Here is a 15,902-nt window from a genome sequence, read left to right on the forward strand (position 1 = left end):
TTAAAAAACAAAAAACTCTTATGATGTGATTTTCTCATTATTCATTCATGATATAAAATTATTACATTTTTGCATCCATAGAGAAGCTCTCCATCACATTATGGAAGAGAAGTTGTAATGTTGTATTATGTTATGTTATCTAAACAATTTGACTTGGTCAAATTATATTAAAAAATATTAATCATAATTATAAATTTAAAAAAATAATAAAAAATAAAATTGATAATTAAAATTATTAATTGTTAATAATTAAACTACCATATATCCATCTTAACTCTGAATCTATCAAGTTTTGAGAAGGATTAAATTTCTCTAGATGCAAATAGTTTTTGAGCCTAAAAGCACATGCTATAACCCTAGGTGCAAATAGTTTTTGAGCCTAAAGGTTCATACTACAACCCGTATGGGGGGTGTGTAAGTTCGTTAGTCCTTATCTCCAGTGGAGCCCCTTTAAAATAAAAATAAACTATGCTCTAAATAGAAAAATAATGTTGGCCATAATAGAAAGAAATGAATATGTTGTAAGTAAAAAAATATCTAGATTAAACTTTATACTTTTCAAAAATATTTTTATAGGAGATTTAAATAAATTATTTGAAGATATATGTTAACTAATTTATTTTGATATCAACTTTATATATTTTAAAATAATATATTTTAATGTTGTATATAAAATAATATTTAATTTAGTTTATCAATAAAATAATGTAATAAAAATCAACCATTTTAATTTTAATATAAAATATTTTAATGTCATTTATGTTTATATTATATATCATATAAATTTTTTTATGTATATATCACTAAAAAATAATTTTTAATCATTAAAATATTTATTTGGTTCTATATAGCATTTAAAAAATATAATTCAAATAATGAAAAATTACACATTATATTGTGAAGTCTAAAAAAAATTACATTTAATAAAATTTGATAGTTCTGAATACAATATTTAAAATAACAAAAGTGGAATGTTGTATAGTATTTATCCATAATATTGAATTATATAACTTATGGAGGCATCCTAAATACTATAAATAATAGGCCAGACCTTTACGGAGGACATGGAGAATTTCATGATGTAGAGTTCCCATGATTTGGATCAACAACTAGAGTTTGCATAGCAGTTCTGTAAAGGATTTTGAAGGTTGTCTCTCTAAATCTGTGGAGTTTATCGAGACGGGTTTTGGAAGTAATTCTCCAGAGTCCACACTGGTGCAGTGCATGCAATGATATGTTAAAATTATCAACAAGATGACACTATCTGGAATTTCCACCACTTTGAATTTGTTGAGGTGGACGATGTCATTGTATGCATTATTAGAGAGACTTTTCTGCTTTTGGTCGCTTCTAATGGAACAATAATGCCATGATGTGATGCTGGATGAGTTCCTTCCCAACATTTCACAATATATTTTCAGCTAAACATGAGGGAATATGCTTTGCATCAGGGGATAAGTTTATGAATAGGGATAAGTTTATGAATGGTAATGGAGAACGAATAAAAGTACCATCCAATAAATCACAGTAATTATCATAGGATAGAAAATTCAGAAAAGTTGAATGAAAGTACTTGTTTGAATTCAACAAAATGACGAGGGAAGACATCAATTTGAAGAAACATTGGACCTCCTTTCATGACTCTAACTCCTAAGTCTATATATGCCACCTATATTGCAGGCTTATTAACCTAACAAGAGAAAGTTCGTGTTTCCTAGAAAAATAGGATCAGTCGGAAGAGTTTTCCAAAAGGAGTTATATAAATTGAAAGCAATTGTAGGTGGGCTTCGATGGGTAGAAATGCACAACCAATCCCCTATTGTAGAACATATTAATGGAGAATAAGATTTAAGAGGAGCCATGAAGTATGAGCACATACTCGAAGACATCTGTTGAAGCTCGGTCCATGCAATGATACCGCTGTCCATGTATATTCTCAGATATCTATATTTTCAATAGATTTATTAAGGTTGTTAACCGCTCTTCCAATCACGATTAAGCGGTCATTTCTCTCAGCAAGAGATAGAGTTGAAATAGAGCATGGCATGGTTGCATCAAGTTCAGTCCAAACACCATTTTCGGGATAAAATCTAACAAATACATATTGCATCTCTGTAATACAGTAGAACAAACCATTACGCCATGGATTTCCTGCCATTCTACAATAACCAAAAATGGAATCGTAAATACCTACATAATGCTGTTTTATTCTCCTTTTAGTACAATTTTATAGGACTAGGCATCCTTGTTTAGACAGATGTTTGCTTGGTGTATCAGTTGAACTCTGGAAGTGGGTGGTAGTTGCATCATTTTCTTCTTAGTCAGATTGTACATGTGTAATATCTTGCAGTTAGTAATGAGATTCTTTGGACATAAAATGCTTCCTGCTGCAATAATAAAAGGCATATCAAAGATTGCAGGATTGGGTATCCTGTGCCAGCAGTCCATTTTAAAATCGAATATTATCTATGGTCTCTAAGCCAGTCGAGATGCTCAACTTGGTCACGTGCAATCAAATGCTGGAGATAATAGCCTGTAATTGATAAGCCTGTAGCTTGGACGACGAATAGAATTTTTGAATTTTGGATGTTATAGACTGTAGTGGTGATATACACTAAGGCCTCCATCATTTGTCTTCATTCTTTATCATGGTATCAGTCCCAATTAATCACCTGACTCGAGAGACAGCAGCGTTTTGTTTGAAGTTGTGAACGAAGCTGGAGGAGCTGCTCGTGGAGGCACTAGAGAAGCCCGTCTATTTTCAAAAAACTTTTGACCAATGCGCATGCTCTCTCTGCTTAATTCCGCTGATCGTAGCATAGTGAAAGAACAAGCGATTTTATAAAGGGTCCACGTTAAATGGTGATCCAATACAAAGGAACTTTTGTCCGATCACACGAAGTCAAAAAACCTACTGGGAGTCAATATAAAAAAGGTACAAAAGTCTGCCATGAATTTCCTTCTTCAAAAAACGACAAATCGGAATTTTTCAAAAAAAAAAAAAGGATTTTAAAACGAGTTACTAAATTCTTCAAGTTGTGAAAGGTTTTCTTAAGAAAGGACGAGAAGTTTGTAAATCATTTCACAAGTGAAACCCTTTTTTAAGAAAGGACAGAATTTGTTTTGAATAGTTTTTGTCGGAGTTTTTCTTAAAAAGAGAGATTTTAAAACGAGTTACTAAATCCCTTCATGTTGTGAAAGGTCGGACAAGAAGTTTATAAATCATTTCAGAAGTGAAACCTTTTTTTAAGAAAGGACAGAATTTATTTTGAAATGTTTTTTTAAGAAAGGACATGATTTTTTATTAAGTTAAAAAAAAAAATTATTTAAAAAAAATTGTAAATTATGAGTTTGTGTATTTTTTTAAAGGGATAATTTTTTAAATCAAAAAGATTTTTGTGTTAGAGGCTTTTTACAACACAATAGGTGTAATGTAAGTATGTAAACGTTTTACAACACAATAGGTGTAATGTAAGTATGTGAACATTTTTAAATGTCGGTTTAGTTAAAAAAAAGAAAAAAACAGTTAAAAGTGATAGAGAATGAGTGCAAACATTTAAATGTTGGCTCAATTAATAATAAAAAGTTAAAGTAATAAGGATAATAGAATTCAATTTGTTATATTTTGATTTTGTTATTAACTGCTTTGTTACAATACCATGAGCCTATGCTTTGTTACAATACCATGAGTTATCAATAATGGATGCCCAAAAACCATAACTTATTTCACAACCAAAATATTTTATAACAATATGACAAGATTCTTAACCAAGCTTATTCACCCCAAAAACCATAACTTATTTCACAACCAAAATATTTTATAACAATATGAAAAGATTCTTAACCATGCTTATTCATCTCCACTTCACTGTGGATATTATTAACTTGTAAAAATTAGGCTTTGTTGGCTTATCAATACCACATGCATCCTCACTTTCACATGGATATTATTAACTTGTAAATAGGCTTTGTTACAATACCATGAGCAAATACCACGGCTTATCAATACCACATGCCCAAAAAACATAGCTTATTCCACAATCAAAATATTTTATAACATTATGAAAAGATTCTTAATCATGGATATTCACCTCCACTTTGTCATTGATATTATGAACTTGTGAATAAGCTTGGTTACAATAGCATGGACTAAAACCATGGCTTATCAATACCACATGCCAAAAAATCATAACTTATTTCACAATCAAAATATTTTATAACTAGCAATTACACGAGATGTGGCAAAGGAAACGCTGTAAGCCTATATCATAAGAAAGAGTAGCATAGAAGAAAGAAGATGTGATATATCGATGTAAGATAACCTATATCATAAGAAAGAGTAGCATAGAAGAAAGAAGATGTGATATATCGATGTAAGATAACAAAAATCTCAAAACAAAATTATAATAGGACATATGTAATACCATTTCAAAATTGGTACCATAATCTCAAAACAAAATTATAATAGGACATACGTAATACCTTTTCAATATTGGTAATTGAAAAGTGATCATTGCTCTAGATGTGAATCATTTAATGCATATGTTTTTTAAAGGAAAACAAAACCAAATTTTAAGAGTTAAATTTTCACTTACTATATGAATCAATGGAGAACAAAAACATAGAAATCAATGAGACTTGTATAATAGTGCATCAAAAATTCAAATTTAATATAAAGCTCAACCAAAAATAGTATTTTACAAAGTAAAAGGATTCTTAGAAAAAAATCTGAAGAAAAGGGTTCTCGAAGAAATTCGTGACATCATTAAAAACACCAGTCCTATAACAAATGTCAAAACCGTTGTGGCCATAACAACTCCCATCAGAGGTATACTAAAATTAGAAACCATGTTTGCCTCTTCATCATTTTCCACCTGCACCCCCAAGTTTGGGACCCTTGGGAATGTTAGCCTTTGGTATGTTAGCCTTTGTTTGTTCTTTTTGTCCCTTCACAATAGTCTCAACCTTTTTTTCTTTCTTCTCATCTTTAGTCTTCTTTATCCTTTGTAACAGAACAACAATTAATGCATATATACTTAAATACAACCAACCTGCTAGGTGCACAAGGGACATGATTTGTCCAAAAGTATTTAGCATCAAGTATATCCTTTGCACTTATTCTCTCTGAATTAGAAGACCAATTAGAACATTCCAACACCAAACAATGATCTTTGAGGGGAGAAAACACAGAAAAAACATATGATCGGAAGTTCCATGCATACATCTTTCATAAACCAGGATAAAGACAAAATAAAATAGTCAAAATCCAACAAATATTTCTTCATGCTTGAATTAAAACTTCTACATTGTGCAAAATGGAAAAGATACCATCAAATATGCAATGAAATTCAACAAAAGTAGTAATGACGTGTTTATTGATGATTTAGGAAAAGAATGAGTAGGTAAACTAGCAATATATTTGACTAGGATCCAAATTGAGCATTTTTTTCCATAATATCCATAGCATACCCTTGCAATAGAGTATTTTGTTCATTTTTTAAATTGAACACCAAATTTGATTCACCAAATTCATTCATCAAATTAATTAGAGATTCACGGAAATCATTGAATTCTCCATTGAAACCATGATATGATATTTAATGACTTTGAGAAGCAACAAGTTTCCCAATACTCCTCTCAAATATATCTCACCTTGTAATTGAAGTAGTAGTGAATAATACCTTACATGTACTACACAACAACATTCCTCCTCTCTTCTGAAGGTCGATTTTCCTAAATGTAAGCACTCAACTCTACAGTTCTCCCTTCAGCAATAGACCATAATTCTGAATGGGGCTAGGTGAAATTCATTGGTTTCTTTGAAGAAAGAGATACCTCGTGTACATACTCCAAGAATTCAATTTAGGATTCCAAGTTAAATGGTGTCAGTTGTAGCGTTTCCTAGATAGGGGAAAATGCAATTTTGATCCGGATCTTAGAAAGAGGCCCCCAAGATCTAAGAGATTGAAATGGATCTTGGGGTAGAGAGAGCCCCAAGATCTGAAAGATTGAAATGCCAGAAGAAAAATAGGAGAATGCCGAATAAATAAAACCACAAAGAAACTTTTATTTAAAATAGTAATGCAAATAAACTAGCTAGGGCAATGGTAGCTTATCTCTGAGAAGAGATGTGGCGGCTACATGCCTCTGAGCTGTAAAGACTACATTGTGGCGGACCATCTGTCCCTTTACAAAATGTGACTTGTTACTTATAGTATTTTTCAGTTACAATACCACGGGTCAATTCCATGGGTGAATGAATACCATGGGTGGATTTTACAATACCACGGGCAGATGCCATTTACAATACCATGGGTAAATTCCATGGGTGAATGAATACCATGGGTGGATTTTACAATACCACGGGCGGATGCCATTTACAATACCATGGGTAAATTCCATGGGTCGATGAATAATATGGGCAGATGAGTACCATGGGTTGATTCCATTTTCCATTCGGACCAAATTCTAAGTGAAAATACAAATATTACAGAGAGTGGAAATTTGGGAGAAATTTCTCAATCGAGAAGCCTATTTTCCTCTTCAATTCCCTTGTCTTCATTCCCTAAACATGAAGGATTTAAAAGAACTAAGTACAAACTAGAACCTAAGATAATCGTACATCTGGATGGCACCCACATGACAATAGTTGAGAATGTAGAGGTTAACAGTAATGATAATTGTAGCTTCTTAAAAGTCATGTTAGAGATGTGGAAATAACAATAAGGAAAAGAATGTACTAAAATAGAATTTTCTAGAAAAGAAGTATGGCAAGCATTTTAGACAGGAGGTCAATTATTAAGAAGAATTAACACAAATTATTATATAAATTCATTGGATATTATAAAATCTTCAACTAAAACAATTTCTCAAATCTTTAAAGGGAAAGTTGATCAATATTAGAAACACATACATTTAGGAAGAAAACATTAGAAACCATGGGATTTACTTGTAGTACAGTATGGAATGAAATAAGGGGAACCCAAGAAGAAAATATATGTTTTTTTTTTTTTTTTTTCCGAAGAAATAGAGTTCGTAATTTCTATTAAAAAGATAATAACAGAGATTACATGTTGTTGATGCCGAAGCATATGCTGTAAAGTGGTATAATCCACTGATCAAAGGATTTATAAACCATCCTGTAATGTCCAAAAATGGTAGATACTGTGCACAGTATCCAAAACACAAAGTACCGGAAAATAACAGAGTTTATGTAGCAGTAAATAAAACAGGACCCGAGGCATAAACATCCTCATGCAGTAAAAGATAGACTTAGAGCCGATATAGTGTAGCTGATATATACAATAATATAAACATGTAGATCAAAAATTTTCTAAGTATCAGGGGGATCCCCCTGTTGAAGACCGTCGATATATGGGCGGTGGTAGTAGCCGTGCATGCCTTCTGGAGTGTATTCTTCAATCTGCCAGTCACCTATGTGACGATCCGCCGCTTCTTTCGAGAGCCGGTCAGCAAGCGCATTTCTTTCCCCGAATGAGTATATGCTAGTACCAATAGCAAAAGATAAAGGAACTTAGAAGCACATATATGTTAGTACTGATAGGAAAACATAAGGAACCCATGGAAATAAAGTGTCCTTTCACCAAGACATTTGGGTATTAGCATATACTATTCACTTTTATGTTATTCTATGTTGTCACCCCTTATATCACTAACAAACAAACAAAAATGTTGAAATACCATAAAACCTCTCAATATAAAATGGTATAATATAATAATTTAAAACCATGGCTTATCAATACCACATGCCAAAAAATCATAACTTATTTCACAATCAAAATATTTCATAACAATATGACAAGATTTTTAACCATTGTTACTCACCCCCACTTTACCATGTATATTACTAGCATTTGCGCTAGATGTTGCAAAGAAAACGCCATAAGGAAATAGAAAAGGAACTAGTAGGTTGAAGTGTCTTGTAAAATCAATGCAATCTCTACACATCATTATATTGTTTCAAAATTATATATTTACAATGTCCAAGATCATTCAATCAACATTTATTACCATGACAAAGAACAATATAAAGATCTGGAAAATAGGCTTGTGATGACCCTTTCCTTGGAAACAACTTTTGAATGGTGCTAGATAATATCTACAATAAACATATGATAGATATTGTATAAAAATCAATATTGGAAACAAGTTACAATTCTAATCAAAATCAATGTTTCTATCTATCTATGTTATTTTATATAAAAACTAAAGTTAAGTTTGTGAACGGGGATATGAAAATGAATGATTAAGAAGCTTAACATGGCTCTCTAAATTAGTGAATGAATCCTGCTAAGAAATAGACCAAGTTGTGAATTGACATTGGATGAAAGCATTCTAGTAATGAATGTTGCCACATAAAGGTTCAATGTAACAGGTAAGGAGATTAACCAAATGAATATCCTTTAGTGATCAAAGATTTTTACAAAACATTCACATCATTAAAATTTTATCAAATTTTTAAATTCACAAAACTTACTTTCCATCTTAATTACATGAAACCATTACAATAGAGACACTCTAAAAATTCCCCCATTTTTACATAAAAGATTGGAACCTGATCACTCTACGAATTGGCATTTGAGTTTTCCAGCACAAATTTTATGCATTCCTTTTCTATGGAAGCAATTCCCAAATCTGAAGCAGGTTGTCATAAGTGAAGGTCTCTAGCCTTATTACATTCAATAGATAGAAACTATTTTTCCAAGTCTCCTAAATTTTCTTCCTGCAGATATAGCTTCACAACTTCCTATAATGCTTGTTTGATCGGTATTGGATTGCAAATTGCTGCTTTTGTTTTATCTAGGCCAAATTGTACTTTGCATACATCCATGAGCTTTGCAAACATTGCAAGGGTTTGGTTGAATTTTTTGTAGAGGGGAGCTGTATTTGAAGTCTATCAAATCTGCAATATTGTAAAACAATTTTTCTAAAAGCAATGTATGGGAGAAAATTTGTTGAACTTCTTCAAGAACTTGTCTCTAGTGAAAAAGAACTATTGGCTCAATTTAATAATGATTTAGTTGAACCAGTGCTGGAAGAATGTAATGAATACCATTTTCAACTTGAAACTCATTTGAGAAAAATTCAAGAGGAAGGTTTGGATGTGGAAACAACTCTGAACCAAGACCATTTTGATGTTGTTGTTTATCACCTTTATTTGATGTGAAATAAACATTTCCTCATGTCTTACATGTACAACCGGGCACAAATTACACAGGGTAGTAATGATAATTATATTAATATTAGCTGGATGTTGAAATCTGCAACGAATTGATGATTTGAAACTTACACTGCTTTGTTCTCTGCTGATTCCAATATCTTGTGCTCCAAAACATTTTTTTGTTCCTGAGATGATGTTTCCACCAGCATTTTCACAACCCTTTTCCAGCAAAATATGCATTCTCAAATCTATAGCAATAAATTGTCTTAGTGATCCATCCCTTGTTCCCTTGTTTTGAATAAGTCAACCTTTCTTACTAATTCCCTTCACAACAACATAATTGTGACAAAAATCCACCAATTGTATTTTGTAGTTCACTGAAGTTTTTTGAGGATATTTGAAATCGAGTCTATGTAGTTCCACGGATCTGCTGAGATGAAATAATGCTCAAGGAGAAATACCTTCAGAAATGTAAACTCCACCATCACTTTTGCACCATGTTGATTCTGATTTTGACTACACCTTTAACCCATCTGCACACAGTCCAAGGTTGCTGCTGGGTATGCTTCTCTGTTTAGGGGATATTGCAGTGTATTGTTGTGTTGCTGAAGGATGAACACATTTAGAGTAACAAAGGTAAAATTCTAACACTCACTCTTTGTGAGGTACTATCTTTTAAGTACCTCAATAGATTTGAATATAAAATAATACACAAGATACAAAGAATCAGATAGGAAACCTCTACCTTTATTTGATTATAACAAAATACCCTTGCGGGGGGGCATCACCTTACAATTGATCTTTTTTATGGAAGGAATATTTGAAATCGAGTCTATGTACTTCCATTTAGGCATTACTTATAGGGAGAATTCCATGTATGCAATGATGAGTGACTGGCTTTGCTCCATATCACTGCGTATCGAAATTTTATTGCACAACTCTTGGTTCCTTTGAATATAATTTGTTTCATTATTCATGAGCTGCTCATTATCATCCCATGCAGCTTGTAGCCTTGACAATAATGCCTCTTATCGCTTGTTTGACAGATCCAATTGGGTTATAAGTTCTTGCACCTTGCCTTCACATTCCCTTTTAATAAATGAAATATCTGCATTGGAACTTTGTATTAATTCTTGCAAACCTGATAAATGTTGTTCTAAATTGTCCTTTTCAGCACACAATTGAGATTCTTATGCCTTTTCCTTCTGTTGAAGATATTTTTGTAAAACTATCAATTGTTCCATATCTTGTGTTTTATTTTCTTGTTCTAGCAACCTCCACTCACGTTCACTGGGTCAACTTCAGAGCTCAGAGCTCCATCACTGCATTCATTTGCTCATAATGAGATGATAATTAATTAAGCTTGTCACCCAATGTGACATCGAGGGATGCAATTGTTCTCTCTAGCTCATCCTTACAACGTTTCAGCTTATTGACATCAACATCTGAATTTCTTAGTGTTTCTTTCAGTGAGCTAAGGTCCTCCTCCAATTTGGTTTTTTCTTGACCAACTCTCTGCAAAGAAGCTTCTAGACCATTCCTCTCTATTTTATAGCCATCTCAAGTTATTTCACAACTCTCAAGTTCAGTCTTTATGATATTAGATTCTTCAACCTCTTGAATAAGGTAGTTTTTTTCATTCGTGAGAGCTTGTATCTCTCTCTCCAGCATCAAAATTTTTAGAGAATGCTATTCATCTCTTGCAATGTAGTTTGTTTCTCTTTTTAGACAATTTTCAAGCTCATTAGATGTGTTTTGCAGCTTTGACAACAACTCCTCTTCATGTTTCTTTGATATATTCAGTTGCATCAAAAGCTCTTGTACCTTCTCATCAGAATGTTTTCTGATAAGTGCAATCTCTGCATCAACCTTTCTGAGTGATTCTTGCATAAATGAGAACTGATCTAACAATTCATTCTTTTGTATATGGAGTTGGGAAGCTTCTGCAAATGCTTGTGTTGCTAGTTTCTCATTTGCATCAAAAGTAGAAGATCTATAGAGAGACATTCAAGCTCTTTCAAAGTTGTTCAACTATGCAAGAATTATTCCTTTGAGTCTTCTTCCATGCTGCTTCTACCCTGTTGGCCCCTTTCTCCAATTTTATCTTGGACATGACCATATCATTCCTATCAGCTGCAAACCTTGCTTCTTGCTCATCAAAATCTTGTTGGAGATTTTCTACCTTACTCTCAAGGGTGCTTATACTACGTAAAGAAACTACATGCTCATCTCTGAGGGTTTGCAGCTGCTCCTGCAGCTGTTTCTCTGAAAACTCTAAATATGAGGCACGTTCCTCAAGTTCATGTATCAGGGATTCATATTCATACTCTAACTACTCCTTTTCTTTTGAAAAAGAGTCCCATGCCCTTTTGTAGTCCTCTACTTCTGTAAAAAGTTCAAACATCTTCTCCTCTAACTCAAAAGTGGAGTTAATATTACTGTCACTTTTGCTGACTTTATCTGATAGATGACAAATGGACTTCATCCTTTTCTATATCTCTTTTCAATTGTGCCTTGAGATGAGAAATAATTTTCAGAAGTTGATTGTTCATCTCCTCTAGCTGAAACAATTTGATGTGCACATCTTCATGATCATTCACTATGTTTGTGTTTATCCCAATTTCTGATCCAAAATTGGCATTTTCTATGAAATCCTTATGGAAAAGAGCACAAGGATATTTGGAAAACTCGAAAAACCTTTAACGACAAACATATTAAATGATGTTTAGCACCAAAGCTTTGGAAAAATGTTTCTCCTCATCTTCAAAAATAAATTGAATAGAACATTGACATTTCTTCATGATATTCTGACCATCCCACGACTCTTCAATGCTTAAAAAAAATTACGTCATGCGTCATACGAAAGAAATGATCTAACTAAATGCACATAGTGAATGCTCACATATCTATATGTTCAGTAATCCACACAGATGTTCAATAAACAATAGGATCTCTTCCCATGATCTGTCAAAAAGACGTAATTTACATAGATCTGGACAATTCAACCTCTAAAGAGAATGAATTCGGCCTACCCTTTTGGTGATGAAATTTGATTTCCTGAGGTAGAGAAGGATTTTTCTCAAAGGCTGATCAACTCGGGCTACCAAGAATTATTTCGGTCCAAAGTTGCATTAGTGTTCAACCTCTTGTATAGGATCTTTAGGTCGGCATAAAAGGCTCTATATTTCCTCAGAAAGATATCATCATAGAAATATCATAGAAGATTGAGTCTTCAAAAGTATGTTTCTCCAAAAAGTTCTCCTTGTCGTATAATTTATTAATATGACAATTTGCATATAACTGTCCCAAACACTACAACCAGCTGGCCATTACACCAAATAACACATAATATATAATTAAGTTCCCATAAAATATTTAAGAACACAGTCAAATGGAAGGCTCGGTTGGATAAGTTATTTTCTGAACAAAATAAAAACCCTAAGTTGTGTAGTTTGAGAAAAGGGTCTTGGCCTCACAGTCGAGCACCTTGGAACAAGAAATTAAAATCCACATAAGAACCTAGGTGATTTTATGTTGAGCAATGATTCCTAGTTTAGGGAAAACCCATATCAAGATAACTATGTTAGGGTCTAGAGGAAGAGGTGAACTTGTAAAGATTGATCACTATAGTTGGAATACTTGAGGTGGAGAAATATAACACTATTCAACGGATATCTTATACCGAAGGGCAAAAAATTAAAGGAGACCTTACTTTAATTGTAGAGGGTACATGGCTTTGCCTTTCCGCTCCTGTGGTCATTATGAAAACACAAGGTTAAAGAAATAATTTGTAAAATTGATAATAAAGAAGAAAAAAACCTAGGGTTAACTAAGAACTCTTACAGAGCATTTATATGGCAATGAACCAATTCTCACCCCATTTGGAAGCTTCTGCAAATGATTGTGTTGCTAGTTTCTCATTTGCATCAAAATTAGAAGATCTGTAGAGAAAGATGTTCAAGCTCTTTCCAATGTTGTTCAACTATGCAAGCATTATTCAATCGAGTCTTCTTCCATGCTACTTCTACCCTGTTGGCCCCTTTCTCCAGTTCTGTCTTGGAAAGGACCATATCATTTCTATTAGCTGCAAACCTTTCTTCTTGCTCATCAAACTCTTGTTGGAGATTTTATATCTTACTCTTAAGGGTGTTTATACTACATAGAGAAATTACATGCTCATGTCTGAGGGTTTGTAGCTACTTCTGCAACTGTTTCTCTAAAAATCTAAATATGAGTCACGTTCCTTAAGTTCATGTATCAAGGCTTCATATTCATACTCTAACTTCTCCTTTTCTTTTGACAAAAAGTCCCATGCCCTTTTGTAGTCCTATGCTTCTGCAAAAAGTTCAAACATCCTTTCCTCTATCTCAAAAGTGGAGTTAATATTACTGTCACTTTTGCTGACTTTATCTGATAGACGATAAATGGACTTCATCCTTTTCTATATTTATTTTCAATTGTGCCTCGAGATGAGAAATCATTTTCAGAAGTCGATTGTTCAACTCCTCTAGCTGAAACAATTTGATGTGCACATCTTCATGATCATTCACTATGTTTGTGTTCATCCCAATTGTTGATCCAAAATTGGTCTTTTCTCTGAAATCCTTGTGGAAAAGAGAACAAGGATATTTGGAAAATTGAAAAACCTTTAACGATGAACCTATTAAATGATGTTTAGCACTGAAGCTTTGGAAAAATGTTTCTCCTCATCTTCAAAAATAAATTGAATATAACATTGACATTTCTTCATGACATTATGACCATCCCACGACTCTTCAATGCTTAAAAACAATTTACGCCATGCCCCGTACATAATAGATGATCTAACTAAATGCACAAAGTGAATGCTCACATATCTATATGTTCAATAATCCAAACAGATGTTCAATAAACAATAGGATCTCTTCCTTTGACCTGTCAAAAAGACATAATTTACATACATTTGGATAATTCAACCTCTAAAGTGAATTAATTCGGCCTGCCCTTTTGGTGATGAAATTTGATTTCCCGAGGTAGAGAAGGATTGTTCTCAAAGGCTGATCAACTCGAGCTACCAAGAATTATTTCAGTCAAAAGTTGCATTAGTATTCAACCTCTTGTATAGGATCTTTAGGTCGGCATAAAAGGCTCTATATTTCCTCAGAAAGATATCATCACAGAAATATCACAGAAGATTGAGTCTTCAAAAGTATGTTGCTCCAAAAATTTCTCCTTGTCATATAATTTATTAATACTAAATTTGCATATAACTATCCCAAACACTAAGGCCAGCTGGCCATTACACCAAATAGCACAGAATATACAAGTAAGTTCCCATAAAATATTTAAGAACATAGTCAAATGGAAGGTTGAGTTGGATAAGTTATTTTCTGAACAAAATAAAAACACTAAGTTGTGTAGTTTGAGAAAAGGGTCTTGGCCTCACAGTCAAGCACCTTGGAATAAGAAATTAAAATCCACATAAGAACCTAGGTGATTGTATGTCGAGAAATGATTCCTAGTTTAGGGAAAACCCATATCAAGATAACTATGTCGGGGTCCAGAGGAAGAGGTGAACCTGTAAAGGCTGAGCACTGTGTTAAACCCTCAAGTAGTTGGAATACTCGAGGAGGAGAAATAGAACACTATTCAACGCATATCCAATACCAAAGGAAAAAAAAATAAAGGAGACCTTACCTTAATCGTAGAGGGTACAGGGCTCTGCCTTTCCGCTCCTGTGGTCATGATGAAAACACAAGGTTAAAGAAAGAATTTGTAAAATTGATAGTAAAGAAGAAAAAAAACCTAGGGTTAACTGAGAACTCTTACAAAGCATTTATATGGCAGTGAACCAATGCTTGCCCCATTTGGAAGTAGAGGAGCTTAGTCTCAGAAGGGTTTTTCACCCTTAGAGAGTGGTATTTGAGAAAATAAGCACAAAAACAAATATAAGCACTGAAATTTGCAAAGAATGGAAAATAATATTGATCTATCTTAAAAACCTACCAATTAAAAAAGACACTTACATGTTTCTGCCAAAAAAAGGAACAAAGAACCTAACCTAGAGAAGTAGACCCCGTAAGACTGCCATCACTTTATAATACCAAAGTCATGGAAGTCGAGCGAAAAAAGTAACAAAGAACTGGTTACTGCAAGGGAAAAGCACATACATAAGCATAACAGAGGTAGGAAGGTTGCAGAGCTCATTCCAAATGAGTGAAAGAGCAAGGCCGCAGTTGTTGTGCAAGTACTAAATAGGTATGCCAAATGGTTTTCTTAGAGAGATGCCCTAGTTTAGACTTCCAAAGCTCCATAGGTCCACAAAGGTATTAAGCTTAGTGATGTAGTTGCTTCAAGGACCTCAACTTATTCGACATCCTTAAGGCTCCAAATACACCAACAGAGGGTCACAGGCATAGGATGAAATTATTCCTTCAAGATTGTGTGAGTTTCACCTACAAGAGAAAAGGAATTCCAACGAAACCCTATAAACCAAATCCAGAAGACACCCACAAGTTCAATATTTTTTGTCTGATCCAATATGCTCCACAGGGCCAAGGCCTGCACAGTGGCCAACAGATTCAAGCAAGATCCTGGACGACACAAGTCCTCGCCACTCCCATGTGACATCTTAGAGTGGACATGGATCATAGAACAATGTTTCAGAAAACCTACGGAAGAGGTAAGATAGGTATAGTTTCAGTTATAACGAGAACTTTAATCTAATGGTGGAAAACATTTT

General features: G+C 33.5%; 1 pseudogene; it reads right to left on the bottom strand.

Annotated features, from left to right (window-relative positions):
• Positions 1-1,685: 1,685 nt before the first annotated feature.
• Positions 1,686-15,902, bottom strand: part of LOC149142600 (uncharacterized) — a 73,563-nt pseudogene continuing 59,346 nt past the window's right edge.

This window comes from Pinus tabuliformis, chromosome X (genome assembly GCF_031772625.1).
Source record: "Pinus tabuliformis cultivar Carrire ecotype Pingquan chromosome X, CPIR1, whole genome shotgun sequence".
Taxonomy (NCBI): Eukaryota; Viridiplantae; Streptophyta; class Pinopsida; order Pinales; family Pinaceae; genus Pinus; species Pinus tabuliformis.